Below are 26,466 nucleotides of genomic sequence, written 5' to 3'. Positions count from 1 at the left end.
GAACGTGGAGATCCTAAGCCTTAGGATGCCACACAGAGTTCCCCCTCTCTTCCAAAACCTCTCCAGAGTACCCCTTCAAAGAGATTCCTCAGAAGAAGTCATGCAAGAGGAAGCATGTAGACTCCTCTGAGGAGTCATTCATTTTGGATATGGACCTCGATGATGCCGAAGGGTCCCCACGATCATCTCCTGACGATGTCGCCTTTGGAGGCATCTTGGAAATACTTAAACAGGGAGGCAGCTGGAAGTCCACCAACCCTTCAGCGGAGGAGTCTGTCTACCAGAAGACTTTTGGATCTCACACTTGCTCCACTTGGGTGTCTCCACCTTTCAACGAACTTATGGTTTTAGTTTCTCGAAAGGTGTGGGAGTCTCCAGGTTCTGTGGACCCAGTTCCTCGGATGCAGAATAAGTTCATTATCTCCCCGTTGGACAACAATTTCCTTACAAAAGGTGTCCCAGTAGATGCTGTGGTAGTGGCACTGGCAGCAGCCACCAAGAAGTAACTTTCAGAGACATCTTCTTCTGTCCATCCACTGAACAAGGAGACTTTCATGATGGACATATATGGAAAGCACATTTTTTCATCAGTAACTTTTGTTCTTAGGTTGCTGAATTACCTGACTCATTTCCCAAGATTACAGAGAGCTCTCCTGAAAGAGCTAGGAGATACTCTCCAAAGTTCAGTAGCTGAAGGGCCATCAGAAAAAGTTTCCTGTCAGCTCTCTACCTTAAACTCTGTGGTCAGCTCCTCCGCCAGACTGATTTCTTATGCAGTGGATGGAGCGAGCAGAGTAGCGGGTTCAGGAATTTTCTTAAGGAGACATTCCTGGGTGCGCTTGTGTGACATTGCAGAACCCTTTAAATCTTCCTTTGTGAATGCACCATTTGATGGCTCATCCTTGTTCGGGCCAGAAGTCAAGGACACACTAACCAGGTGTGAACAGGAAGGAAAGACTCTCTCTGCTGTAGGAGTCCATTTTTCCCTACCTACCAGACCTTATCCCAAAGGTCAAAAAAGTAGTGGAAAAATGTAGTTTCAAAAATCCCACAGAGCTTTCCAGGACACACATGATGATTCTACCTCCAGGGGCAGAGGGGGAACTGCTAATGAAATATGCTGACTACGGTGCAGAGGGGGTCTGCAGAATCAGGGTGACCGGGAATCTTTCTTTGGTAAGCCCTTTCAGCGCTCCTGGAATGGAGGCCTGCCTGTCCATCTCTGGAGGCAGTCGGGGGCCACTTATCTTTGTACCCAATAGCCTGCCTGACAGTAACAAAAGGCAAGTGGTACAAAGCATCATATCCAGAGGTTACTCTATACCCTTTTCCATCCCCCTTCCCAAATATAAAAAATCCCGGACATCCCACCTAGTCAAAGAGAAAAGGCAACTCTAGAAATTCAAACATTTCTAGACAAAAGAGTCATCCAAACAGTCCTCGCAGACCAAATAGGATCCAGAACTTACTCAAGGTTCTTTTTAGTTCCAAAGAAATCAGGGGACTGGAGACCAATTCTGGACCTCACAACCTAAACAAATCTGTAAGAAAGTCTAAGTTCCAGATGGTAACACTGCAGTCAATACTCCTGTTCTTAGGACAAGACAATTGGATGTGCTCAATAGACCTCCAGGATGTGTACTACCACATAAAAATGGACAGGTGATTCCAGGAGACACCTGGTCTTTCGGCTGGGAGCCAACCATTACCAGTTTCAGGCTCTTCTTTTTGGCCTCACTACAGTCCCCAGGGTTCACCAAATATATGGCTGTAGTCATGGTTCACTTGAAATGCCTAGGTTTCCGAGTGTTTCCATACCTAGACGACTGGCTCCTAACTGCCACCACCGAGCATCTAACAAAAGCAAGAGACTCTTCCTTGCATCTCTGCTCTTAATTAGGGATCACAATAAACTATGAAAAATCTGCCTTGCTGCCCTCTCAGAGTATCATTGTTATAGGAGCAGAACTAGATGCAACAAAGATGATGGCCACACCCCCTCTAGAAAGGGTACAAGTTCTACAACGTCAGGTTTTAAATCTTCTTTCCAAGAAAAGAGCGCTAGCAAGGAGAGTCCTAAAAGTCTTGGGGACCATGGCAGCAGCAATAACCTTGATTCCATTAGCATGTCTGCACATGAGAATTCTCCTGTGGCTACTGTCCACTCAGTGGTCAATGCAGAAACTACCTATGTCCCACAAAATATTGATAATGCAATCTTGCAAAAAAGACCTTCGTTGGTGGCTTTATTCCACTCAGGTGATGCTAGGTTGACCCTTTGTACTTCCCCAAACATTAGCCAGAGGGACCACGAACGCTTCTCAGATGGAGGGGCATTATCTGGGAAAGGCAGTCCAAGGCACTTGGCAGGATCACGAAGCCCATTTGCACATCAATGTCCTAGAGATAAGAGCGGTGCTTTTTGTGTTGCAAGCATTCCAGGACTCTCTTCTGCTGGGAACTATTACAGTACAGACAGACAACATGTCAGTTGTATGGTACATAAACAAACAAGGAGGAACCAGATCTTACCCCTTTGCCGGGAGGCCCTGAGAGTATGGCAGTGGGCGACCTCCTCCCAACGCTTTCTGATAGCAACGCCCATCCCGGAGAAATCTAACATGATAGTAGACAGTCTCAGCAGAGAGATTCTAATACCAAACGAGTGATCCCTAAAATAAAAAGCGGATAAGATTTTCCACAAATGGAGCCAGCCTTGCTGCAACCTTTTTACCACATCCATGAATGCCAAATGCAGCAGCTACTTTGCCCTTATCCGCCTTCTGGGGGAGTCACCAAAGGATTCACTTGTACACGATTGGTCCTTGGGTTTCCTCTATGCCTTTCCTCCCTTTCCATTGATATCCAAAGTTCTTCAGAAAGCCAATTGCTTGGGGAGGGACTTGATACTCATTGCCCCATACTGGCCTCATCAAATCTGGTTTACCTTCCTGTGGCCTCATCTTCGGGAGGAGCCCTGAATTTTGGGCCCAGTTCCAGATTTTCTGACTTATGCATCAGGAACACTCCATCTCGCTCTTCAATCCCTCAAGTTGACAGGTTGGCTGCTTCGATTCCAAGCATAGCCAGGCTCTCTAACCTTTCTTCTTCAGTAAAACAAATCCTTATTCCTTGTCATAAGGCTTCAACAAGAAGGATATATACAAGTACATGGAAAAGATTTTATTCATGGGCTTCATATAATCACACTGATCCTTTTTCTGCCCCAGTAGCTTCTATTCTAGAATTCTTGGCAAAACTATTCAACGAAGGGGCAGCCACAGCTACTATCTGAGTTCAGTTAGAGGTGATATCCAATTTCCATTTAGGTGAATCAGGCCTCAATATCATGTCACACAGACTATGCAAAGCCTTTCTTAAAGGTACCTTTTTATTAAGACCACCTATTAGAGACCCTTCAGCACCAGGAGACTTAAATTTTGTCTTTTCCCATTTAGTTTTTCCCCCGTTTGAGTCAGCATCATCCTGGGATCTCAAATTTTTGTCTTGGAAAACTATTTTTTGATAGCTATTACTTCTATTAGAAGGGTGTCAGTCAATAAAAGCCCCCTACATGATTTTCCACAGAGACAGAGTATCCTTACGAACAAACCCCTCCTTTTTACCAAAAGTATGTTCAGACTCTAATTTGAACCAATCCATAGAGCTACCAGTGTTTTTCCCTAACTATGAGAATAAGGCCGAATACATGATGCACCATCTAGATGTACATAGACAATTATGCTTCTAGTTGCATAGGACAAAGGACTTTAAAAAATCTGACCAACTATTTGTATCCTTTTTCAGATTCAAGGAAAGGTGCTCCAGTTTCTAAAGTGACACTTTCAAAATGGCTGTCAGATTGTATCCCCTTTGTTTACAAATCTCAAAACAAAGATATTTCCCATAAAATAAAAGGTCATTCTACAAGGGCAATTGCAACTTCTTCCACCTTTAGGGCTAGACTGCCCATTGATACCATTTGTGCTGCAGCAACATGGGCAAGACCACATACCTGTATCACTCATTACAAAGTCAATTTGTCCTCCAGTAACAGGGCCTCCTTTGGTTCCAAGGTTCTGAAGAATATTCTCCCTTGAGCCACCCAAGAAAGATGATGCTGGGGATGCTGGCCCAACCTGATAAGAATGAAGGCGAGATAGGACAACATCACATAAAGAAGTTATGTACTCACCATAACATTCCATGTGTGTTGTCCACCTCGCCTTTTGACTTACATCCCACTCTCCTTCCCCCAGCCTTTTGCTCCTGGAAGACCAAGTTGATACAATTGGCTACTAGTGTTCTCTGACCTTCTTGATTGCTCTGTTAAGTATTAAGCTACCTTTAGTTTGGAATTCCTTTGTATAGCTGCAAACAAGATCTGGGGAGCTCTTCTAGTGCATAATGGGATAGGGGATAGCCATGAGCTAGTGAAAGATCTCAGACTGGTGTATAAGTCCGAGTCAGATCCGAGGATCGAATCCAATCCCAACCTGCTAAGAATGAAGGCAAGATGGACAGCACATGGAACGTTATGTGAGTACATAACTTCTTTTTTTTGCACACCTTATGTTTTGTGGACGGGGAAACAAAATCTGAGGAAGTTGGGGAACTGCATTATGGGGAGGGAAGGATGCCCACAAGCTTTGCTGAAGACCTTGAGCTTTTGAAAAAGCTGAGATGGATCCAATACATCAGATCTGACCCCATCAGTGAGAATAAAGGTCGAGATGGACAACACACATGGAACTTTCTGGTAAGTACATAACTCCTTTTTTTCATATTATGTTTGGTTTGTTATAATTATTTAAATTGTATTTGTTTTTTCGTATTATTTTTTTAAGACTGTAAAATCATTGTTCTTAAAATAATCTGTAATTCTTTGGAGTTTTTCTCCCCAGGCCTCTGTTGAAAACGGGCTCATACTCTATTGGACTTTCCTGGTAAACAATTGTCAATAAAATAACAATAATAAAGTGCTCCATAGGTTCATAGGTTAGTACTAGGCTATCGGCCCTAGGGCCTATACAAGCCTAGCCATAACAATTCCCTGGCTGTTTCTTCCCACAATATTTACTTCCTTGTACCCCTGTCTAGCAGGGTGACTGACGTGATCCCCGGGGTGAATTTCCTTTCTCCCATCCAATTGTCAAGGTTCCTTTTGAAGAGGGCCAAAGAGGCGCTCTGCTTGACATGTATGGGAAGCCTATCCCAGAGTCTGGGGAATTCCACCTCAGAGTACTTGAAATTTGATTTTCTTCAACTGTTTTTTTTTTTTTTTTTTTTATAACTATTTTTCAATTTTTTTCTCAGTGTTAACCCCTTTCCCGTGGCTCTGCTTCCAGTTGTTAAATGCTGTCTTTAGTCTTCTAGTGTAGTTAGGTTAACCGTTTAGTAGTTTAACAATTTCAGAATTATAGAGTTAATTAATAGTCAAGATTTGATAGTTAATTAGTAGTTTAGCAGGTCGATAGTAGCTGTATTTATCCTTTAGCCTATGTAGTATCAGTACTGCTACTTAAGTGTGTGTTTTTTCCTTCAATTATCATAGAATTTGCTTCTCCATAGTGACAGAAAAATCTTATTAATCAAGCTTCAAAATGAGTACCATATGCAGACAGAAGATACCACCAGAACACCTGCAAACTGTGCGTTGTTTACTTGGCTATGCCCCATTTATCTGTGAGTTGTGAAATATGTGTGGGATTTATGCTTAGGGCCTTGTCTGACAGAAAGAACAAACTCATTTTGAAAGACTTCCTGCCACCAGAACCAAAGGTGGCTAAAATAAAGAAAGTATATGATAAACTTTCCAAACATAAGGATTCAGATACAATGAAGAGACAAATCCCCATCTCCAACTTCGACTCTGAAGGTTCCAAGGTTCGAAGAACACACAGCCCACACCCTGATGTATACCACACCATTAGATCCAGAGCCTTTGGATCCTATCATGATACCTGAATCCCCAAGGTAATTATCAGCTTTAGAGAAGCCAGATCTGTGCCTTCCATCTAGACCATCCTCAGCACTATCCATCACATCCTTCAGGTCTTACTAAAGTACTTCAGAGGCTGATTTGAAATGTCTAATGCAGAAATTTCTGTAGACAGTGATAGAAATGGCACTCATTCAGTCTCCTTTGGCACCGAAGGTAATCAGATCTGCCTAGATGTCCCTGATGATGGTTCTTTTGCTGGTTTGAATTTCGGCTGCAGTCGCTTTGGAATCATTGCTCCACCTGGATCCTGTTGCCTGAGTGCAGACCTATCTTAGGTTTGGCTTCGGGGTTTTTGGAGCTGACTCATTCAACTCCAGCATCGCCAGAACTGATGCAGTCTCAGAGACGAGGACTCAAGATGGTAACTTCAGCTCCATTGTCAGGGCCATTGGGTTCACCTCCTTTGATGGCCTTGGAGTCATCAGCTTTCGAGACCTTGATTCCTATTCCCTCATTAGAGACTTCCACCTTTATGGCTTTGGGCATCTGTCAGCAGCAGCGACTGCTTCTCTGAAGGTAAGGCTGGATCTGGTGGCCGGGGCAGTATCCTTGGATAAGATGGAGGTTGGATCAGCCTTTCTGGTAGTGGGAAGAATAACTGCCTCTCCCAAAAGAGTGACTCTGCAGGCTGCAATGAATATGGTTCTATTTCATGATTTCCACTCTCCCTTGTCTCCTTTATTAGATGTCACTTGGTTAGTCATCCTGTAAGCTTCAGCAGCTTCTGTCCCCTAAGGAGTTATGTGACACCTCCCCAAATGTGCCAAGAAGAGGATGTGCAAAAGAAAGCACTAAGACTCCCCGTTGGAGTCCCCCACTTCAAATACAGAGTTGGATTGAGAGGCTTTCCCAGAATCCTTTCTTGTGGATGCCTGTTTCATCATGATATTAGAGCTGATGTGCCAAAGGGGAGCCTGGCCTTTTGACCCCCCCCAGGACAAGATGGTATTGTTTGAGGCTTATATGTTGTCACCATCTACGTCCTGGGTGGTCCCTCCTGCGAATAAGTTGATTGACTTATCAGTTAGGAGGTTTTGGCAGGAACCCAACACGTTTGAAGCAGTCCCATGCAAACCCGACAAAATTCTAAATCCACCCGAAGACCAGTAACAGTGAGCCAGATCTCCTGCCGTTGACTCCATTATTGTAACAATGGCCACCAAAAGAGAGGTGTCCAATGATTCAGCCTCTATAAATTCCCCCAGCAAGGAGGCCAGTGTGATGGACAGATTTCCCACCCACCCTCTCTGTTCTTGTTTTGGTGTTAATCTTGGTGGCTTTGAAACTGCCCTCCCCTCTTGTAAGTTTGTATTTGTATACTCCTTTTGGGCTCACTCAACTGAGTGCAGTGAGATCATATTCTGATTTCAGGCACTCCTACTGTGTACAAAGAGAGCATTTGAGAAGGACAACCCCTATAGCCTCATAATCCTGCTGTGTTCCCTCCCTCACAAAAAAAAAAAAAAAAAAAAAAAAATTATATATATATTCAGCTGCTCTTATTGTAACTGTCTTAGTTGCTGTTCTGCATGCTGTTATCTGTTCAGTTGTTCTTACTCTGCACTTATTACTGCTTGTTAGTAGCCTTCTAATTTAATGCCTTCTGCACTTGTTTTTAGTCATTTGTTAATTTAATTGCATTTAATTAAACTGTATTTGCCATAATATTGATACACGTGTGCTAGCCTGCACTGCATTTGAATTGTATTTACTGCTGTTTTAACTGCTTTTCTGTAAAAAAAAAAAAAAAAAAAAAAAAAAAATTCCTAGCTTGTTTCCTGCCTTTCCTGTAACTTATCTAGTCCAGATACAGACATGCTGTATCCAGGAATATTTGTAAGCTCCTGTGCCCCCTCAAGCCTTTCTATGTTGGAGGGAAACCTTCTAGCTTATCAGTGGGAGTGGTAAGCACTAGGTAGCCTATCTACCACAGGAGGAGAGGTTTCTGGCCCAGAAATTATAGTTTATTGGTCGTTTGGGAAGCTCTTCCATCTCTTTCAACCTTCTGATTCAAAAGCCTGTGTTTGTGCTTGTTTCCTGCCTTTCCTGTTACTAGTCTAGTCCAGGTACAGATTTGCTGTATCCAGGACTCTTTGTAAGCTTCTGAGCCCCCCAAGCCTTTCTGTGTTGGAGGGAAGCCTTCTAGCTTATCTTTGGGAGTGGTAAGCATCAGGTCTACCACGAGAAGAGTGGGATGTTATGTGATCCTATCTCGCCTACATTCTGACTGATGGGTTCGGAGCCGATCCCTCGGCTCCGACTCGGCACGCTTATGCCAAAGAGCGAAGTCTCTTATTGGCTGAGCTTACTATATCCTAGGTTGCACCACTACCAGTCCCCCAGATCTCGTTTGCCGCTAACTTGCGAAGACGTGGTCTCGAGCTGGCTGAGCTGAGTAGTATTTATTTACTAACTTTTTTCTGTCAGAATTTTGCTGTTCTTGTCATAAAAAGCTGTTTTAACGGCTATTCTTCACTTTGTGGTGTGTTTGGAGTTTTGTGAGAACTTTGTAGTGTGATTGGGCGTTGATTTGATTTCAGGCCTCCTTTATCTTAGGGCCTTCCCGGTCAGTCAACCCCCCCTTAAACCTTAGAGGGTTTCAAAGTACCCTTGACTTAATTGTTACAGATTGTTTACCTAATCGGCAGCTGTAAACCGATTTTTAGGTAGTGTCAGTTGATTAGAAAATCAAGTGGATAGTGTTGGTTTTTCTGTCAGGGATTACTGTTTTTTGCTATAATGTCTCAGAATCCTAGGCCTTCGGGCTTCAAAAAATGCACCAAATGTAATTTTAAAATGTCAATCACAGATGACCACTCTCTGTGTTTATTGTTTGGGTGCAAAACATTTACAAGAATCATGCAGCGTGTGTCACGCTTTTTCCTCAAGGGTCCTCCAGGAGAGGAAAAATAAACTTATTCTTAAAGGCTTAATTAAACCCTCTTTCAAGAGGCTCTAGCATCCTCTCCTTCTCCAACCAAAGAAGAAGCGCTCCGACCAGTCCGCCGGATCCGGCCGCCAAAAGACATAGGCAGGCTTCTCCTTCGGCTCCAAGGACTTCGGAGCCGAGGGCGGAACGGTCTGCCTCGATGCCACCAGTCTCGACTCCTCTGGCTTCGGAGCCGATGGCTGGGGTATCGAGAAGTCACCTTCGCCGGCACCACTGGTCTCGGAGCCGACTAGGGTTGCCCGCTCAGACACTTCCTCCTCGGCGCCGAAGTCCTCCTCGGCACCGATGGAACCTAGTGTGGGTATTCATCGAGTCGCCTCGGAGCCGGTCCCCTAGTCCTTTGGGGCCGTTGGAGAGGCCATCTCGAACCCGTTCAGTATCCTCTAAGTCCTCGAGGATGTCGGATTCGGATATAGACAGGGTGCTCCAAAGACTGTTCCAGTCCCCAGTCTTTCAAAAATTTGTTTCGGCTCCGACCCAGTTGGCTTCGGAGCCGATAGCCCATGCCCATCCCATGGCTATTCCTCCTCCGACCGCTTCGGCTCTGTCGGAGCAGGTGCTGTTGGAGCCGGTGGAGATCTTAGGGTCGGCTCACCCTTACTCCAACCCGGCCTCGGGTCCGAGTTTGGTACACGGACTTCTTCGGCTGGACCCGGGGTGATGTTTCGACCTATGCTGTTCCGAGCCTCCTCTCGGTGCTTCGCGGGATTGCCGCCTGCTATCATGGTTTCGAGACCGGACACTCCCAGGATTCTGGGGTCCGCTTTCAGAGCTATGAGGAGTGCCTTGGCCAAGTCTTCGCCATCTCCGGCTTTACTGCACCTTCCCTGGGCGTGGAGACTGGGTCTTTGGCAGTTCCCTGTCCGTAGGCAGCGGAGCCCCTGGGCCTGAGGTTACCCCATTGGGGTTCCCTCCTCCTGAGGGTTCTTCGAGTTGTCTTCGGAGGAACCCCAAGGAAGAGATCGTGCAAGAGGAAGCACGTGGACTCCCCAAGTATATTACATCGGACACTGATCTTGATGATGGAGGGGTCCCCGGTCGCCTCGGATGATGTCTCATTTGCAGACATCTTAGAGATCCTCAAACAACGAGGCGGCTGGATATCCAAACCCCTCTGCTGATGAGTCAGTGCTCCTCAAGGCCTTTGGGGCTCAGCCCTCCGCCTCTTAGGTGTCTCCGCCTTCGACGAGCTCCTGGATTTAGTTTGTCAAGGGCGGGAACATCCAGATACCGTGGAACCAGTCCCTTCTCGCCTAATAAATTTTTATCTGCTCCACCGAAGGAGTTCCTCACTAAAGGTGTGGCTGTAGATGCCATGGTGGTGGCATCTGCTACACAACAGGACGTGGCAGAGGCTTCAACGTCCGTCCATCCTCCTAATAAGGAGTCTAGGAGCATGGACAGGTACGGGAAGCGCACCCTGACTTCAGCGGCCTTTACTTTAAGGTCTCTGAATTATTTGGCACATTTTACCAGGCTTCAGAGGGATCTGGTCAAAGAGCTGTCAGATTCCCTCTCGGGTAACCTACCTCAGCAGGTAGCCCAGTCGGTTAGCTCTCAGTTGGCTATCCCTACGTCAATTTCTAACTCGTCCATGAGGCTCATTTCCTATGCGGCCGAAGGGGCGGTAGAGCGGCAGGCACAGGCGTGGCTCACGGAGACAAGCCTGGCTCGCTGTGTCAGTTTCATGGAGGCCTTCAAGTCTTCCTTCCGACGCTCCCTTTGATGGGTCCTCTTTGTTTGGACCCAAGGTTAAAGACACCCTTACCCGCTGTGAGCAAGAGGGAAAAACTTTATCTGCCGTAGGTGCCTTATTCCACTCCCTTCGGCCTTATCCCAAGGCCAAAGGAGGGGGAAAATGTGGTTCCAAAATCACGTAAGTTTTTTCTCAACAGCAGGAAGATTCCCTTCCAGAGGCAGAGGACGGGGAAATTTTTCTGGGAGACGCCGTCCCAGAGGCGGCAGAGGGCCCCGCAATTCTGAGACCGCGAGTCCTTTCGTGGCTCTTCAGCCTCCCACACATCATGAGGGATTGCCCGGCTGTGCTGCTCCGGAGCCAGTCGGGTGCCGCTTTGCCAAGCACCTAAAAGCCTGGGAGTCAATCACTCAGGACAGATGGGTGCTTCGGATCATTGCCGGAGGTTACACCATCCCATTCACATGCTCACCCCACCGCCCAAAAAATACCGGACCCACCACCCAGTCAAAGGGAAATTGCAGCCGCAGAAGCTTTAAAGCTGCTAGAAAAGGAGTCATCCAACCGTCCCCACAGACCAGATCGGATCTGGAAATTACTCCAGGTTCTTTTAGTGCCAAAAGACAGGGACCTGAGACCAATATTGATCTCAGCAAACTGAACCAATCCGTCACGAATCCAAATTCCGAATGGTCACGTTGCAATCCATTCTCCCATTGTTGGAGAAGGAGGTTTGGATGTGCTCCATAGACCTCAAGGACGCCTATTATCACATACCGATTCATCAGGCGTCCAGGAGGTATCTGCGCTTCAGCCTGGGAGTCAGTCATTTCCAATTTTGTGCTCTGCCCTTTGGTCTCACCACAGCCCCCAGGGTGTTCACCAAGTGTTTGGCAGTAGTGACTGCTCACCTGAGGAGTCTGCGATTCCAAGTGTTTCCCTATCTGGACGACTGGCTCCTGACTGCCACCACCAGGCATCTACTAATGGACAACCTCAAAGCCACCATCTCCTGGGTGCTTCCTGGGGATTACATTCAATTGGTCAAAGTCTGTCTTGCTGCCCTCTCAGCATAAGGTTCATAGGAGCAGAGATAGACTCAAAATTGATGCTGCTTTCTTCCTACCGAAAGGATCCAAACTTTACAGGGCCAAGTTCAAGCTCTGATTTCAAGATCCAAAGCCCCAGCCAGGATGGTCCTACAAGTTTTAGGTTCAATGTCTGCCACGGTTCTTTAGTTCCTCTGGCAAGATTGCACATGAGGATTCTTCAGTGGCTATTGTCAACTCAATGGTCCTTTCAGGACCTTCCCTCAATCATCACATCATGATTACAGAAACATGCAAACGGGACCTTCGCTGGTGGCTTCAGACATCCAATCTAAATCATGGAAGCCCCTTTGTTATTCCCTCTCCAGTGGTTACCCTGACGACAGATGCCTCCCAGATAGGGTGGGGGGGGCATTGTCTGGGCAGGTTAGTTCAGGGCTCCTGGCTTCCAGACAAAGCTCTTCTCCACATCAATGTGTTGGAAATGAGGGCTGTACTTCTATCCCTACAGGCCTTACACAAGTTTCTTCCTCAGGGCATCATCGCCATCCACACAGACAACATGTCGGTGGTCTGGTATCTGAACAAACAAGGAGGGACCAGATCTTACCCCTTTGCAGAGAGGCCATGAGGGTGTGGGAATGGGCTGTAGCTACCAACCGCTTCTTGGTAGCGACCCACATTCCGGGAAATCAAATATATTGGCAGCCAAATTGAGCAGGACAATTCTCCTCACGAAAGTGGTCCCTAAACGAAACAGTAGCAGCTCAGGTTTTCAGGAGATGGGGAACGCTGCTGCATCTATTTGCAACACCACTAAACACGGTGCAAAATGTTCTTCTCCTTGACTCCACATCAAGGGAAGCAGCTATGGATGCTCTAGCACAACCTTGGCCAACAGGGCTACTTTATGCCTTTCCTCCGATACCACTCTCTCCAAAGTCATTCAAAAGCTTCTCAATTGGGGTCCACAGTGATACTGATTGCTCCATACTGGCCTCGCCAGGTATGGTTTCCTACCTGAAGAAACATGCTGGACGATCCTTGGACGTTAGATCTAACTCCGGATCTGCTAATCCATCAGTCGGGACGACAGCATCAGTCCCTACACTCCTTGAAGCTGACAGCCTGGCTTCTCCACTTCCGACCTTAGTCAGAAGTCACACATTAGACCCGAAGTTATTCACATTTTATCTTCAGCCCACAAACCCACCACTAACAAATTGTACCTCAGTAAGTGGAAGAGGTTTGCTATCTGGGCTCAACTCAGGGCTTAGACCCTATCACTGCTCCAATCCGGAAGTTTTGAAATTTTAACATCCCTGTTTAATCAAGGATCTTCTGTCTCTACTATTAAAGTCCAACTAGCTATCTCTAAATTCCACGAATCCATGGATCCTCCATTGATCAGCAGCAGATTATGCATGACCTTTATTATAGGTGCGGCCTGTTAAGACCCCCAGTTTTCATCCTGCCTCCGTGGGATCTTTGATTTGGTGCTTCGTGCATTAACATCTTCCCCTTTCAACCTGCTGCTACATGTGACTTAAAATATCTGTCTTGGAAAACTGCCTTCTTAGTTGCAATTACTTCTGCAAGAAGAGTTTCAGAGCTTCAAGCCCTATCTATTAAACCACCGTAGTTGATTTTCCATAAGTATAGAGTATCACTTAGACCTAATCCATCCTTTGTCCCAAAGGTCTGTTCTAATCTCTGTCTTCAACAATCTCTGGAGCTACCAGTTTTCTTCCCAAAATTCTCCAATGAAGCAGAATACACTCTCCATAAATTGGATGTTCACAGGCAGTTGCTTCTATTTAGACAGGACTCATCAATTTCGTAAGTCAGACCAATTGTTTGTGTCCTTCTCAGACAGTAAATTGGGTAAAACCATTACAAAAGCTACCATCTCCAAATGGATTAGAGATTGTATAACTCAGGCTTATTCTTCTTGAATAAGCAACTTACAACATCTATCAAAGCTCACTCTACCAGAGCTATGGCGACTTCTATAGCTTTTCATTCCAAGCTCGCTATATCGGAGATTTGTGCTGCGGCTACTTGGTCAAATCCGCACACTTTCATTTCCCACTATAAATTGGATGTGGCATCTAAAGGGCGAGCATCATTTGGTTCCACGGTACTCAGGAGTGTTTTCCAGTGAGCCACCCAGGATTCAGGTGCTAGGACGCTGTCCCATCAGTCAGAATGTAGGCGAGATAGGATCACATAACATCTTTTAGTTATGTACTCACCATAACTTCAGATGTTTGGGATCCATCTTGCCTACATTCCTAATACCCACCCTCCTTCCCCCTGCCTTGGAGATCAGAGAGATTGAACGGTTTGAGTTCTACTGTTTTATCTTGTTTCATCTGACGATGTTATATAAGCAGGGCGTGCATGTGTGCATGTGTGCGGACAAACTAGATCTGGGGGACTGGTAGTGGTGCATCCTGGGATATAGTAAGCTCAGCCAATAAGAGACTTCGCTCTTTGGCATAAGCGTGCCGAGTCGGAGCCGAGGGATCGGCTCCGAACCCATCAGTCAGAATGTAGGCGAGATGGATCCCAAACATCTGAAGTTATGGTGAGTACATAACTAAAAGTTTTGGCCCATAAATTGTAGTTTATTGGCCGTTTAGGCAGTTTTCCATCTCTTTCAACTTGTTGGCTTAAAAGCCTGCATTTGTGCTTGTTCCCCACCTTTCCTGTAACTAGTCTAGTCCAGGTACAGGTTTGGTGTATCCAGGACTCTTTGTAAGCTTCTGAGTCCCCCAAGCCTTTCTGTGTTGGAGGGAAGCCTTCTAGCTTATCAGTGGGAGTGGTAAGCATTAGGTAGCCTATCAACCACAAGAGGAGTGGTTCCTGGCCCAGAAATTGTAGCTATTAGCTGTTTGGGCAGTTTTTTCCCATCTCTTTCAACTTTCTGGTTTAAAAGCCGCACTTGCGCTTGTTTCCCACCTTTCCTATTACTAGCCTAGTCCTGATACAAAGTTGCTGTATCCAGGACTGTTGGTAAGCTTCTGAGCCCCGCAAGCCTTTCTGTGTTGGAAGAAAGTCTTCTAGCTTATCAGTGGGAGTGGTAAGCACTAGGTAGCCTATTTACCACAAGAGGAGTGGTTCTGGCCCAGAAATTGTAGTTTATTGGCTGTTTGGGCAGTTTTTTCCATCTCTCTCAACTTTCTGGTTTTAAAGCCCGTGTTTGCGCTTGATCCCCACCTTTCCCATAACTAGTCTAGTCCAGGTAAAGATTTGCTGTAGGCAGGACTGTTTGTAAGCTTCTGAGCCCCCCAAGCCTTTGTGTTGGAGTGCAGTCTTCTAGCTTATCAGTGGGAGTGGTAAGTACTAGGTAGCCAGTCTACCACAAGAGGAGTGGTTCCTGGCCCAGGAATTGTAATTTATTGATCATTCGGAAAGTTGTCCATCTCTTTCAACTTTCTGGTTTAAAAGACCACATCTGCGCTTGTTTCCCATTTTTCCTGTAACTAACCTACTGGAAAGCACTAGAAAGCCTTAAACTGATACAAGCCTTCTAGCTTAAAAGAGAGACTTTGGAGTGATTGAGTATCAGTTTTCTGTATTTTCTTGCTGTACTTAACTGTTTTCAGCCTAAACGCTGATTTGCCAGCACTTATTGTGATTTAAAAGCTTGTTTTTTTCACATATTGTACTTATTTGACTGCCTGCACTTTTAAAAAGTTGTTTTTTGTTTAAATAAATTGTTTAACTGTTGTAGGCTACACACTAAAGTGCGATAGTGTTTTCTGATCGCTTGTAGTCGTTTAAAGCTGTTTTAAGTGTACTTTTTACTGTTTTTGCCTTATCTTTTAAAAAAAAAATGTTTTTCTTGTTTCCCGCCTTTCTAAGGTAATATAGTCCAGTTTTCAGGCTAGTGCTGAATTCAGGGCTGTGTTACAAGTTTCTGAGTTACCCATACCTTACTTGGATAGAGGGAAGTTTCTCTGTTCACCTGTGAGAGAGGGGAACTTTAAACAGCCATCTGTTCCTGGAGGAGTGGTTCCAGCCCAGAAGTTAGTAGTTTAAAAACCGCGTTTGCATGGTTTTGTGCACCAGGCAGCATCGGTTAGCTAGGGTTAAATTATTCCCGGCTCCACTAAGTCTCCTCTTCAGTTTTTCACTTGAAACTAGTCTAACTCTCAACCTAAGCACTCAAAAAGCATCCTACAGTCCAGCACTTGCTCAGACCTAATAGCAAGCACTAATTTACCCTGACACTTGACTGCCTAGCAGGGCAAGGCTCTTTATCCACCCCTCACCAACCAAGCGACTAAGCAGCTCACCCTACTATTCAGGCATGACTAAAGGGCAACTTCAGGTGTACTCTCCAGTCCACCTGGTGAATCTGGGTATCCTGAGGCACTGTTACAACTGCCTCATGTACACAGACAGCCCTCTCCTCCTACCACAAAACACTAACATATGCGAGAGATGCAATTATACAGCCAAACTGGAGGCTAAGGTCTCTCCACCCAAGACTGGAACAGACAGTCATGAGGAGAAGGTTAACACTTGCACCACACCTCCAGCCTCACATAGACGTACTAAACCAGCACTGGTAAAAAATACACATAAATACACAAAATCATACTCGGAGGCTCTAAATACAAACCTGCAAAAGCATCAGAGAGCTCCAAAGCAGACATCTACAAAACCTGCACCTCCCGTCACAAACCAGGCAACACATAAAACACAAAATCAATGTGCCGCACAATCACAACCCTTAAGGCGAAATAACATACCTAACACACTAGTAATCAGTGACTCAATAGTCAGGCACACTGACGCCCCACTCACTAGGCTGGACAAGGAGAAGGTTACTGTTAGCTGCTTGTCGGGAGCCAGAATCCGCCACATAACACAAGCACTCAGGTCACTCCAGAACAAGTACAAATATGATTCTGTCATTGTTCATGTTGGTGTGAATGACCTGAGACGTACCTCCCTGGATTACATGAAAAGAGACATGGAAGAGCTCTCTGATCACGTAGCCCAGGCGGGTATGATCCCTGACCCTGAGTAGCATCCTGCCCTCATCAAGAATGATACCTCAGTATAAAGAAAAAAATGATCAATTTCAACAATTGGCTAAGCTTTTGATATCATTCAAAGGGGATCCAGTGTCTGTCAGCCTGGGATGACATGCTCAACAAGCCGCGTTGCTTCGCAAGAGACAGCTTGCTCCTATCACCCCTTGGCTTTCGAATACTGGCCAAGGCTCTTGCTGCCCCCATAGTGCCTTTTTTAGGCAATGCTCAAAATTCAAACCCACCTCTGTAAACAGTACAAGTAAAAAAATGAGGGTTATGCTACTCAATGCCAGGAGTTTAAATCTCAAAATGCATGCGCTCGAAACACTCCTAAGTATGGAGAACGTCGACATCTGTGCAGTAACTGAAATCTGGTTCAAGGCTCTATTGAGCACTCCAGCACTACTGGGCTATAAGTCATGCCACACATTTCGGCCACAGAACATGGACCGAAACACAAAAGGAGGGGGTGTATCCGTATTCATTAAGGATACCCACACCTCCAGGTTAGTGGTGCAGCATGATACCTCTGAGATCATCCATGTGCAGCTAACATCGGGCAAATCTGCAATGCAAATTGTGGCCTATTACAGATCACCCTCCATGACATAGGACCACCACTCTGCCTTTCTGGAGACACTGGAAAACATAAAGGTCCTACCAAACATCCTGATATTGGGCAATTTCCATTACCCTACTAGTAACTGGGAAAACTACTTGAGTACAAACTCCCAGGCTCAGTGCTTCCTGGAATTTATCAACTCAAATGCCCTGGATCAGCTGGTAAACTCCCCTACCAGACGCCACAACATATTGGACCTGGTCATTACCAACATGGGTGACAGGTGTTCCATACCAGAGGTCAACCCGTCACTGGTTAGATCAGACCATAAACTAATCACCCTGGATGTCCCACACCCCACCCCCAACCAAGGAAACCACAGTGAAAAACTTTTTTCTAAAGCAAATTTCACCTTACTTAAGGCAGAGTTGGTAAGTTTCACAGCCCCACGCTAAAGGATAATACTGCCCAAAATGCAGAATCCTTTACAATTGCACTCTATGAGCACCTACAAGGATGCATGGATCGTGCCATCCCTAGCAAAACCAAGACTCACTCCCCTAAGAGAAGGAAACCACTCTGGTGGATCCCTGACATAAACAGGTTATACAACAAAAGGAGGAAACTAGTTCAGAAAAAAAGTAAATCCCAAGAAGGAAAGACATCCCTGATCAGTATCAGTAAGAAACTAAGGTCCTTCATAAAATCATCCAAGGCTAACTTCGAAAGAAAAATAGCCAAGGATTCGAAAGATAACCACAAAGCCTTCTTTAGCTATGTCAAGAAATCTAAGTGGCAACTCACAGATATGCTCTGAGCTAGTGCAAAATAGCACAAAATATACTGAACCTACTGATATTGCCAACATCATGGCAGATAGATTCAGTGCAAACTTCACCTCCCTCTCACCTTCAAAAGGGCCCACAACAATACCAGAAAAGTGTAGTGTCCCAGAAATCACAGAAGCACAGGTGAAAACAGCCCTTTCAAAAGCCAAAAACACAGCATTATTGGGGCCAGATGGTGTCCCAGGCTGCGTCTTGTACGAACTACAGAACAAACTAACCCCCCACCTAAACACGCTGTTCAACCTCAGCCTCTCGATAGGCTACGTGCCAATAGAATGGCACACAGCAACGATTATTTCGCTGCACAAATGAGGGGCCACAACTGACCCTGGTAACTATCGCCCCAGAAGCCTGACTAGCCTGGTTTGCAAGGCTATGGAGCGCATCATCATAGAACTCATTAACCAAGACATTGGGAACCTCCAAACACTTGACCCAACCCAGTTTGGCTTTGTTAAGGGAAGATCATGCCTACTAAAGCTGGTTGACTTCTTTGAGACAGTCACCAAGGCCATAGACGTGGGAAAGGTGGTTCACACAGCCTACCTTGATCTCGCCAAGGCGTTCAACACCATTCCTCACTCGGGTATTATAGAAACACCCACCAGCCTGAACATAAACCCCTACGTCACAAGATGGGTTGCCAACTGGCTTACAGACAGAACTCACACGGTAAGAATAGCAGGCTCCAGGTCCGACTCTAAACCAGTCACAAGTGGTGTCCCGCAAGGCTCGGTTCTGGGACCCCTACTGTTCTGCATATATCTGCATCTGTACTGTGAATTATAAAACCCTCTGCCTAATACTGAACAACCTGTGTTATCAGTTCTCTGCATTAATCATGAAATGTGCTTAATAGTAGCCTCTATGCCTAAGTAGGATACCTATTCTGACTCTAAACAAACTGTTTCCCTCCCTTATCTCCTCACAGGCAGCCCCTCTCTCTAGCAGATTTCTCCGCGTGGCTCCCTAGACCCACAAAGCTGCTTCCTGAACTACAATCTGGTGCGAACGCACAGAACAGCCCATGAACTTTAAAAAAATAAACTACCCACTGAAAGTGTTTCAGGGTAAAGACTACTGCTTTAACTACTATGTACTAGGCAGGAATAGCGTCTAGCCGGCAGTAACTTGACAGTACCTTTAAACAAACTTTTAGCTTAATCTGTAATCATATAAAATTATATCAGGTCTACAGCCTAGATCTAAAGTTATACAGTGGAAAATACGTAGTACTCCCATTAAAATTATATCTTTTTCTGGCTATATTAATTACTTAAGGAACAGACAAAAAAACTTACTGTTACTGGCTTTAAGACCCTGTGAACTCCTGGCGGTGTATTCTACCGCTTCGCTTGCCGCTTCTCGCTCCGCTCCCCACCCTGCCCCCATATCCCACCCGCCCCCACTACTGCTACATTTATAGGGCTAGTTAGCTCCTCCCACCTTCCCCCTAGTAACTAGGACCGCCCTGTAACTTAGTAATTCTCCTCCCCCACTCTGGGCCCTCTTTCAATACTACGTTACACCTTCAATTCCTCCCCCCACCAGACCCTTATCCTCCTCACACCATGGTCAAAACTACATCTACAATTACCCCTATTATAATAATACCCCTTCTTATTGCTCATTTCTTAACAAGTTATGAAAAACAAACTCTGCTAGGCATCTCCTTCCCCAAGGGTCACACCAGCACCTACCCAAATCTCTCTGCTAGTCATGCCACACTTCTTCCCCTTCCTGACAATACATCATCCCCCAAAATTGTGCATCTCAACCTCCGCCATCCTAAAGTAACCAATACCAAAGCCAACCTTAAAATCCTAAACAAGCTACTGAGATTCCTTGATCACCTGAAAAAATGTATCATCATAGATGGCGACATCCACCCCAACCCAGGTCCACCCACAGTCTTAGACTTGAACGCCCCTAAAATAGCTCGAAGTTCTTCAGATTCCCTACTCATACTTCACCTTAATATCAGGAGTATAAACAATAAGGTCCATAACCTACATGCTATGTTAGCCACTCATTCTCCAGACATTGTATGTCTATCGGAAACATGGCTAAAACCCTCTACCAAAGATGAAGAGATTCTGGCACCTGGGTACAATATTCTCAGGACTGATCGGACAAAAAAAAAGGGTGGGGGCATAGCTGTTATGTTCAGGAATACATTGAATATTATAAGGAACCCACTACAACCTCCCAAAGTTTCAAATATAGAACTTATTGCCCTTAAGATATGCCTCAACACCCAGAAATGCATTAACCTTATAGGAATCTATATCCCACCAGGGAAGAACACTGAAAACCTGGAACAAACACTCTGCTGGTTGTCCACCAATTACCCCCAAGAAACCATAGTACTTGGGGATGTCAATATAGACTGGTCTCACTGTTCAGCCCACATAACCCCACATCCTATTAACTTATATGGTTTCTCCCAAAACATTCTATCCCCAACTAGAATTGGAAATACCGGCAAAAGAGAGTACCATTGACTGGATACTCACCAACAAGGGTTCACAGAATTATACCTCTGGGACCCTCCCAAATGACCTCAGTGACCACCTCATAACTTATATCATTAAACATAAATGTCCAACTACTAGCCCCCCCATATACAGACTAGTTAGAAACAAAAAGAAATTTGACCCACAACTATTCCGTGCAGAACTCAAGTCCTGTAACTGGTCTATCCTAAAACCTACCCTCCAGGAGAGCGTTTCCTACTTTAATGACATGTTCCTTAACATACTTGACTCTCATGCCCCCAGTCGTCTGATTAGATCCAAGGAACGGATAGCCCCCTGGCTAACTAGTCATACTAAAACCAAAATTAAACTCCGAGACCAGGCCTGGGATAAATGGAGAGCTACTAAAACTCCCCAAGATCGCATCAAATTTCAACAGCTCAGGAACACCACTAAATCAGCGATTACCCAGGATAAAAAACAGTACTTCTGCCACCTTCAGAATAAGCACCAACAGAATCCAAAGAAGTTCTGGGCAGGATTTAACAATCTTCTCCATCCAGGTAAATCCCCCACCCCCACCCCTGAGAAACTAATTGGGAAAGACCCAGTAGATATAGCCAACACCTTTAACTCTTTTTTTACTGAGACCATCCAGTCTCTAGCTAGTCAGTTAACTACCTCCTCAACTCCCTCCTCCCATAAGAATAACTCTGCTCCTCCCTCCTTTAGCCTAGAACCGGTTTCCACAGCCTATATTTGCACCCTCTTAAAAAAACTGAAACCAACTACCCTAGCAGCAGATCACCTCCCAGCGGAATACTTACAAATTGCGTCTGACACAATCGCCTATCCCATATCAATCCTAATAAACAGGACTATAACTGAAGCCACCATCCCCTCTATTTGGAAAGTTTCTTACATTATCCCACTTCATAAAGGAGGTAACTCCACGGAAACTTCCAACTACAGACCAATAGCAATACTGTCTCCTCTAGCTAAAATTATGGAAAGATGTGTTCACAAACAACTACTACACTACCTAACCCTTCATAATCTCCTGTCTAAATGCCAGCACGGCTTTCGCCCTCATCACAGTACAACCACTGCTCTACTCTCCTTCATTGACTCCATCAATAACAACCGTAATAACAAACTAATATCCTCCGCCCTCTTTCTGGATCTATCAAAGCCTTGACATGGTGAATCACCAGCTCCTCCTCTCCACCCTAGAAAGCCTACATCTTGACAACCTAGCCCTAAGCTGGTTTAAGGCTTATCTCTCTGGTAGGCTACAAGCTGTCCAGTGGCAAAACAGACTATCTGACCTGCTCCCAAACACCATTGGTGTTCCTCAGGGCTCGATACTTGGTCCCCTTCTTTTTTCCATCTTCATTAACGATCTCCACTCTGTCATCCCTAAAGCCACCTGCATTCAATACGCGGATGACTCAACCCTGATCTGCTCTGACGCCTCTCTCCCAAAACTACAAACAGCTACTCAACACTGTTTTACTATAGTTGAAAAATGGTTCTCCGATCTGAAACTCATACTCAATCCATCAAAAACCAAACTACTTCTATTCTTCCCCATCATACCCACACCACTAGATAAAGAACTTCCTATTCCAAATAATATCTCCTCTCATGTTGAATCCATCAATGGTACTATCATTGAACCTGTCTCTAGCACCAAACTATTAGGTGTCACCATTGACCACAAACTCAAATTTGACTTTCACATCAGCCATACCATTAAAACTGTTAACAAGAAACTCGGGTCCCTGTATAGAATAAAAAACTACCTTACCCCGAATACCAAACTCACTATCGCTCGAACACATCTCCTCTCCACCCTCTTGTACGCCTCTCCAGTACTCTCCTTTCTTAAAAAGCGTGAACTCAATATGCTTACTGTTGCCTATAACCACATCGCCAGATTTATTACAGGAACTCCATATCGAACTCACCACTGCCTTAACCTTAAGAAAATTGGCTGGTTAGAATTGCCCAACCTTCTCAAACTAAACCAACTCACTGAAGCTTTTAAAATAATAAACCACCCAGATAGAACTCCATCACTGAGTAGTATACTGATCCCCTATACCAACCTTAACTGCCTTCGATCGTCAAACAGTGTTCAAATACTCACCATTAAAGCAAAGAATATGGGCGGTGATGCTCTCTATGCTAATTCCATTGGAAAGCCTTGGAATTCACTTCCAAACCATATAAGAAATATGACTTCACTTAACCAATTCAAAAATAATCTCAAAGAATATCTTAAGTCACACTGGCTGTGTCCCTGTACTGAACCAGACTAACCTAGAGACTCGCTCCTCTCAATCCGCCACCCCCTCTCTGACTTCATTTCCTTTAATTCTGGTCCCTCTATGTTATCACCTCAACCTTATAATTGAATATTTAATGTTTTTATAATCAAAATGTATAGCCTGCTGCAATTGTTTTTTTTTCTCATCCTATGTTAATCCTACCTCATTGTGTGTAATTTGTATAGTTGTCATGTCATTATGTTGGAGCTTTTCTCCCCGGGCCTCTACTGAAAAAGGACATGTATCCAGCTAGACTAGCCCGGTCAACAAATGTAAAATAAAATAAAATAAAATAATAAATAAATAAAATATTTCTCAGAAGTATAGGCAAACACAAGAGGACTATGGCTAACCAAGTTCGCTGATGACTGCAAACTGGGAGCCATAATTGATTCTCTGGCTGACATGGACATCCTTCAAAAAGGCCTTACTGAGACAGACACCTGGTGTCAAAGTCATGGCCTCAAGCTAAATGCCAAAAAATGCATAGTCATCCTGTTTGGGAAAAACAAAACACCCAGTAATTACCACATAGGCAGTAGCCCAGAAGAGGTAATAAGAGATCTGGGGACTCAGGTAGATAGTAATCTCTCCTTTGACAATCATATTGCCAAAGTAGTTAGGAAATCCTTCTATGTGTCCCATCTAATTACTAAGGGGTTCGCATCTAGAAATAAAGAGGTTATAGTGCCCCTCTACTCGTCACTCATCAGACCCATCATAGAGTACAATGCCCCATTTGGGATGTACCTCACAAGACACTTCCAAGAGCTGGAAAGACCACAAAAGCATCTCACCAAGAGGATTACTGGCCTGAAACATATGTCCTATGCAGCCCGACTGAAAAAACTCAGGCTGTACTCAGTGACATATCACTTACTCAGACGTGATCTCTGCCTGACTTACAAAGCCATGTCCAACTCAGAATTGATGGACATGCTCCTCCTAAAGAAATCCAAGTCACTGTGAGCCACATGCTCTAGTGAGCTAAACCTCGCCACAACAATAAATAAAATATGCTGGAGGGATAGAGACTCCCCATGCTTTGGAACAAAATTCCAAACTACATTAGGCAGAGCCCCTCACTAACACTCTTCAAGAGAAGCCTTGACAAGTGGATGGGTAACAGAAAATACACCCCTGGGATCACTTCATTGGCTCTGCTTGACAGAGGCTCAATTAATTAATCAATGGGGCGGTGAACGCTGACACACTCTGGCTAGGCTTATAAATGCCCTCTGACAGATAGCCTAGTACCTACCTATGAACCTATAGGAAAGCAGGCATATACTTTGGGCACCTTCGCTTTGAGATCAATGAACTATGCCACACACATGAACAGGTTTGAGAGAGATTTGTCCCAACAGACCCTATCCAGTCTTAAAGCTCTACTTTTGACATAGTCCAAAGCTCTGCTTATGACAGAGCCCAAGAAGCAACTAGAAGCTATCTTGAGTACCATGTCTAGTATCAGAAACATATTCATGGGACTAATGCATAACACATTGGATGGAGTTGCCAGGGCAACTGAGACTGGCATTGCAATGAGACATTATGCCTGGCTGCGTCTATGTGATCTCACAGATGTGTGGTTGGGCCTGTGTGATTTTGTGGACAACTTCAAAGCAGTTTGTATGAATTTCTCATTTGAGGGGTATTCTGCATTTGGCTCATCTCTGTAAGAGAAAACGCAGAAGCGTGAACAAGATGGTAAGACTCTTTTCTGACATCAGAGTGAAGCTCAAGGCTCTGTAGAAATCTGACAGCAGGAACAAAAAATACCTTGTTCACTCTAGTTTAGGAAGCCTAATTGCCAGTGGCTTGTTTCACCTTCTGACACTGGCGGCTGTGGCAGAGGTGGCCCCTTCAATGAACACAAGCTGAGGGGGTCCACAAAAGCAGTGATATTGAGGGCCCTTTTCAGACAGGAGACCACAAAATCCATAAAGATCTACTTGACTTCTCCACTCTGGAGGCAGTTGGAGGTCATCTCTCCCTCTACCTAGCAATGTGGCAGGCCATCATGCATGACACATGGGTAAGAAGGATAATGTCTGGTGGCTATTTCATTCCATTTTTTTTTGTAACTTCTTCCAAGTCCAGATACCACATTGCCAGACTTTCCAACCAGTATTGCAAAAGTCATTGAAAAAGAGAGAGCTTCTCTTCTCACCAAAGGAACCATCTAAGAAGTCCAACCAGTCAGAGAGGGTCAAGATTTTATTTGAAGAGCTGATGTTGTCCTTTTCATTCTTCCTGAATGTATGGGTTATGGATCCGACCCGGCCACATATCAGAGACTTCTGTATCTAACTCTCAAGCTCCTTCCTCTACCTATAAAAGCCCCAGCCATTCTACAATACCCCAGATCTAGTTAACCACCATCGTGCATGAATGGGGATCATCTCTCAGGAGATTGTTATTAGGTTTTTGTGAATTTTATGAGTGTTTTTTTACTTCAGTAAACTTATATTCTGTTTTTCCTGCTATCCTTCCTCCATGTTTAACAAGTTTATCAGGTTTTCCTTTTGTTAGGTCATCTATCTTTTCTACCTTTATGGTAGTCTGTTTGTATACCATTGCTGTTACCAGTCTTTACCTTTTGGCATTTACCTTCCTACCCTTTATAGGGTACTCTTTCCTACCATTGCTGGTAGTTTCTCTGTCTTAAAAAAATGATCTATTTTTCCTCTCTCATTTTTTGTTAGTGTTGGCCTAGAAACCAACTGCAAAGGAAAAATGAAGGCAAGGCAAGATGAATTCACACTGCACTTTAATATAACACTGTGTGTGTGTGTGTGTGTGTGTGTGTGTGTGTGTGTGTGTGTGTGTGTGTGTGTGTGTATCTATATCTATCTATATATATATATATATATATATATATATATATATATATATATATATGGGTCTACCTGATATTGCCGACAGTCCAGAATGCCGACAACCATATGGCTGACACCATATGACCAACATTCAGAAGGCCGACAATGCGTAAATGCCATCTCACTATAGTGCGGAATGGAAAGATTTCCATTCCTGCATTATGGTGCGATCTCGGAGTTGGTATATTAAAGTTACGGGGGTGTGGGGGTGTGGGGGGGCACGGGGAGTGCAGGGGGGGGGGCATAGCCCCTCTGCTATCAGTTGAAAGGAAAGTTTATTTTCCTTTTACATGGTCTACTTACAATGTTGAGATTTTGGGTGTCGGTCATATGGTGTCAGCCATATCATTGTCGGTGTTGTGAGCTTTCGACCTTCTCAGGTAGATCCATATATATATATATATATATATATATATATATATATATGTGTGTGTGTGTGTGTGTGTATATTTATATATATGTGTATATACACACACACACACACACACACACACACACACACACACACACACACACACACACACTCACAATATAACTTGTTCCTTTGTTACTGGTTTTGGAGGTGTCTGAGGAGTTTTTTTTTTGGTGATCTAGAAAGCAACTGACTTTAAAAA

The 26,466-nt window shown here is 44.7% G+C and overlaps 1 protein-coding gene across 1 annotated transcript in view; it reads left to right on the top strand.

The window, feature by feature from the left end:
- LOC122800254 (HORMA domain-containing protein 1-like) overlaps window positions 1–26,466 on the top strand; it is a 2,017,447-nt gene that overhangs the window by 482,943 nt on the left and 1,508,038 nt on the right. The gene's annotated exons all lie outside the window — the stretch shown is intronic.

The sequence above is a fragment of the Protopterus annectens genome, chromosome 4.part0, assembly GCF_019279795.1.
Source record: "Protopterus annectens isolate FY-2018-M chromosome 4.part0, PAN1.0, whole genome shotgun sequence".
NCBI lineage: Eukaryota > Metazoa > Chordata > Ceratodontiformes > Protopteridae > Protopterus > Protopterus annectens.
The sequence above is the reverse complement of the archived record's forward strand: the minus strand, read 5'-3'. Positions and strand labels throughout refer to the sequence as shown.